The sequence below is a fragment of the Gorilla gorilla genome, chromosome 10 (assembly GCF_029281585.2).
Source record: "Gorilla gorilla gorilla isolate KB3781 chromosome 10, NHGRI_mGorGor1-v2.1_pri, whole genome shotgun sequence".
In the NCBI taxonomy this organism is placed as follows: domain Eukaryota; kingdom Metazoa; phylum Chordata; class Mammalia; order Primates; family Hominidae; genus Gorilla; species Gorilla gorilla.
This window is the reverse complement of record NC_073234.2, coordinates 111,484,254-111,489,044: the sequence shown is the minus strand read 5'-3', so window position 1 is coordinate 111,489,044 and position 4,791 is coordinate 111,484,254. Positions and strand designations below refer to the sequence as shown.

The window sequence follows — 4,791 nt, the reverse complement described above, 5'->3', positions numbered from 1 at the left end:
CATGGGTACCCCACTAGACCGTGCTGCAGGGCCTCATGGAGTTTTGCTCCTGCCAGCGCCCCAAAGCATTCGCCCCAGCTCCTGCACCCACTCACCTGCACTCCCCCTCCTGTGAGGGGTCAGGGAAAATTTCCTGCTTCAGTATGAATTCTGGTTTTAATTAACTGTCAAGAATCCTGGGGCCTTCATCCCAGGCGAGGAGATCTGGCAGCCATGGATCTCATCGCCACTCAGAGATTTTAGAACTTCAGCTATAAAAATGGGCAGAATTTTCCTTGATCATATCGGTGGTACCTGTCTGTGTTCCTGTGCAAACTGACATGATCCTGACCAACCGCCCAGAACTCATCTCCACTCAGTTCACAGGCGCCCTGGCCTTTTAACAAGGTTGTTAACCTGCTGTGCAGTGGACTTTAAGATCTGGTCATGCTCACTGGCAGCCACAGGGTTCAAGATGTGAGCTGCAAAGGTTGCAATAGCAAACCGGGGTGGATTTATGAATTTGCCACTGGAGATAGCCGTGTTATAAGGAAGGCTGTGTGATCCTGGAAAGTGCTGTAGTTCAAGAGAGTGAAGGCTCTGAGGAGCATGTACCATCTGATAATTCTTGAAGAAAAAGAGATAAATTCATCCTTCCCAGATCCCCCTTACTGAAAACAAACATCAGGGGACATTCACTGTCACCTTAGCATCAGAGTCAGATGTATGACCTGCAGGTTGCGAGAATCTAAGATGGAAACTTTTAAAAAAAGTTTTGTATTTTCCATCCAACAGCAGTGTATAGAGAGAATATTAGACAGATGGCCATTAATTTTTTCCCCTGTGTTTACATCTTGAGGTAGAAGAGTCTGTCTGCAGCTACATAGTGGGTTATGCAAGAAAAATATCTGGGCTATTGGCATGAAAAGTGTGTTTTATGTGAATTTTGAAAGGAAAATATGACAAGAGTATGGTTTTAAACTTACTTGGGCTTCATTTTAAACTTAAAAAAAATTCCAGTTATTTCACTGGATTTGCTAACTTCAGAGAATAGATCTGAATCTGTGCTTGGCACTGAAGGCCCAGTGTTAGCATGGCTGTGCTGGCTGGTGTGCCATATTCTTGTTGGAAATGAACTGTAGCACCAGAGCCCATTCTTCCTTGTTGGTCTTGACCCAAAGCTGTCACCATTCCTAGTTATTTGTTGTCACATAATTGGTGATGATTGGAAACTTTTTCTGAAATGGGCAGAACTGCTTAGTTGTCTTTCTTCATGTAACTTAAGCCTAGTAATATAAATAAAGAAATACTTGGAAAAAAAAAAGAATCTTTCCCTTTGACTAAAAGAGGCCACATTCAACTGGCTCATTGTGCATCCATTAGGTTAGGGCACTGGCCCCAACTGGGAGGATTTTTAAAACACAGGAAGTTGGCCAGTACAGTGGTTTACACCTGTAATCCCAGCACTTTGGGAGGCTGAAGTGGTAGGATCACTTGAGCCCAGGGATTTGAGACCAACCTGGGCAACATAGGGAGACCCTAGGAGTTCAAGACCAAAACAGAGCAAGACCCTCATCTCTACAAAACACTAAAGAATTAGCCGAGTGCAGTGGCTTACACATGTAATCCCAGCTATTCTGGAGGCTGAGGTGGGAGGATTGCTTGAGCCCAGAAGTTCAAGGCTGCTGGGAGCTATGATCAAGCCACTGCTTGGGTAACAGAGTAAGACCCCCATCTCTTAAAAAAAAAAAATAGAAAGCCGGCTGAGCACGGTGGCTCACATCCATAATCCCAGCACTTTAAGCGGCCGAGGTGGGTGGATCACGTGAGGTCAGGAGTTCGAGACCAGCCTGGCCAACATGGTGAGATCCTGTCTCTACTAAAAATATAAAAATTAGCTGGGCATGGTGGTGGGCATCTGTAATCCCAGTTACTTGAGAGGCTGAGACAGGAGAATCGCTTGAACCCAGGAGACAGAAGTTGCAGTGAGCCGAGATCGTGCCACTGCACTCCAGCCTGAGTGACAAGAGTGAGAGTCCATCTCAAAAAAAAAAAAAAAAAGCCACATTCCACGAGAGCATTTCTGCAAGAGGGGTGGTAAATACATAGAAGGCAGAGCAGGAGAGGGACGAGAGAGAGAAAGAAACCATCGAGCTACACTATCCAATATGGTAGCAACTGTTTAAATTAATTTTTTTTTTTTACAAAGTCAGATTGCAGAAGTGCAACAATCCCAGAGCAAAGCAAATGGTCCCTCTTCTCCTGACCTGTCTCAGGGATAAGCTGAGAGTGGCGATGTTGAGCTTAATTAGGACTTAGCTATTTTTCTATGTGAGGTGATAGGATTTTAAGAGTGACCTTATTCCTCCCTTCCACTGAGTCCTTCAGCTGGTTTTTGGGTGCTGCTACTCACACCTTACAAGTGTCCTCTTGCCTGGTGGTTACAGAAAGGAAGGACAACTTCACCTTCCAGTCTCCATTTCAACTGGGACCGTTGCTGGCAGTTTATGCTCCATTAAGTTGCCCAGGAGCAGCCTTTACTGCACACTGAGTTATGTGGGTCTCTGAACTTCTACCCCTATTCTTATGAAGACCTGAAAGTATTGTTTAATAAAAGCTCTTTCTTGTAATAATCATGCTTATTTGCTTATATGTGAGTTTCTGATTCTCTATCATTAATTTTTTCACTTGTGATAAACTAACAGAGACGGGTGATTTAGACAGGCAATAATCAGCCAGTACAATAAACTTTTAATTTAGGCTGGCTGCTGAAGAGACACCAGAAGAAACAAATACGCAGAACAGGGTAGCACTCAGGCTTTAATCTAACTATTGCTCCACCCCACTCTGTATCACTGCCTTGTTAAATCTTTGTTTGGTATTTGTCCCTTCCCTTTCAATCCTACTCTTCAACTTGGTTGAGTCCGTTGATCACATCTCGCACTAAGTCCATTAGCCTTCCTAAAATGTCCTTCCTCTAAGGTCAGTCTCCTTCAAAACACCCTTCAGCTGAATTCATTTGACAAATATTGAGCATCTACTGCCCTCAAAGAATTATGGTTAGTAGGGAGACACCTTGGTAAAATGAAATACATATAGATATATAGACACAGATATATAGTGAAATGTATGTATTGGTTAATGTTCCTTTGGTTGCAGATGATAGATAAATCAAGCAGGCTTAAGCTCAAAAAGGGAATTTGTTAATGCACAAAATCCAAGAATATATCTTGAATTTAAGTGAGGCATCATTCAGAGGATCAAATAATGTCACCAGCAGACTCTTTCCCACTCTCTCTCATTCCTTTCACTCTCTTTATTTTCGCTTCATGCTCAGGCAGTATGTGAAGTCTGCTAGCGGCTCCAGGCTTGCAACAAAAACTTGTGTGTTTCTTCCCAGCCGCTCATGCTCAGTCCCAGGATTCACTCTAGTTAGATGAACCTGGGTCTCATGATCACCGCTGAACTGTAGCTCCTTAGTGCTCTGATTGGCTAGACTTAAATCACATGGGCTACACCCAAAGTACGGGGTGGGGGTGGGATGGGTTCCTGAACTCTTGTCAGAGAAGGCAGAATAGAAGCTAGTGTTAAAAGAAACAGTTTAGACAAATTAAGTTTAACAGAGTTTATTTGGGCAAAGAATGATTCATGAATCAGGCAGCACTCAGAACCAGAAGAGGTTCAGAAAACTCCACTTGGCAGTGTGAGCAATGAGCTTTTCTAGGGTGAACACAAAAGCAATGTAGAGAAACCACTTGATCGGCAACAGCTAGGCATCTGCCTTATTGGGCGTGGTCTCATCAATTGGGTGCTTATTATTGGCTGAAGCTTCTCTGTGATTGGTTGAAACCAGGCTATATGTTACAAAAATATACTCCTAAATTAGGTTTCAGTTTGTTTACATACTATTTGGTTGCTGTTTGTTCCACAGAAACTCAAAATATGGAGAGGGCCTCTGGCCAATGGCCTCGTGCTTATTTAATTTAACACTAGGTAGATAAAAAACAACAAGTATTTCTATAGTATGGGTAAGATATATTGAGAACACAATAAACAGGTGCCTAAATCTGCATGTGAGTCACAGAAGACATCACAGCAGAGGGTAAATCCGAGGTGATGCTTGAAAAAGGAGCAGGAGTTTGCTGACAGGTAGGGAAAGCCAGGAGGATTGGGAGGGAAGGGGTCCCAGTGGCAAGAATGGCCTATGCAGAGTCACAAAAGAAAATAAACTATGTGTCCATCGGACATGGCTTGGGTGTGTGTTCCCATCAAATCCATGTGGAATTGTAGTCCCCAGTGTTGGAGGTGGGGACTGGCGGGGAGGTGATTGGATCATGGGGGCAGATTTCTCATGAATGGTTTAGCATCATCGCCTTGGTGCTGTTCCTTTGGTGCTGTTCCCGTGATAGTGAGTGAGTGCTTGTGAGATTAGGTTTTTTAAAAGTGTACATCACCTCCTCTCTAGCTCTCTCTTGCTCTTGCTCCCACTATGTGAGACACCTCGCACCCCCTTTGCCTTCCGCTGTGATTGGAAGCTTCCTGAGGCCTCCCCAGAAGCAGAAGCCACCATGATTCCTGTGAAGCCTGCAGAACCATCAGCCAATTAAACCTCCTTTCTTTTCTTTTCTTTTCTTTTCTTTTTTTTTTGAGACGGATTTCCGCTCTTTCGCCCAGGCCGGACTGCAGTGGTGCAATCTCGGCTCACTGCAAGCTCCGCCTCCCGGGTTCACGCCATTCTCCTGCCTCAGCCTCCGGAGTAGCTGGGACTACACGCACCCGCCACCACACCCGGCTAATTTTTTGTATTTTTTT

General features: G+C 44.2%; 1 pseudogene; it reads left to right on the top strand.

Moving 5' to 3' along the window:
• The first annotated feature begins 259 nt into the window (after positions 1-259).
• On the top strand, positions 260-611 carry LOC101127461 (protein yippee-like 5; annotated as a pseudogene).
• Positions 612-4,791: the final 4,180 nt, after the last annotated feature.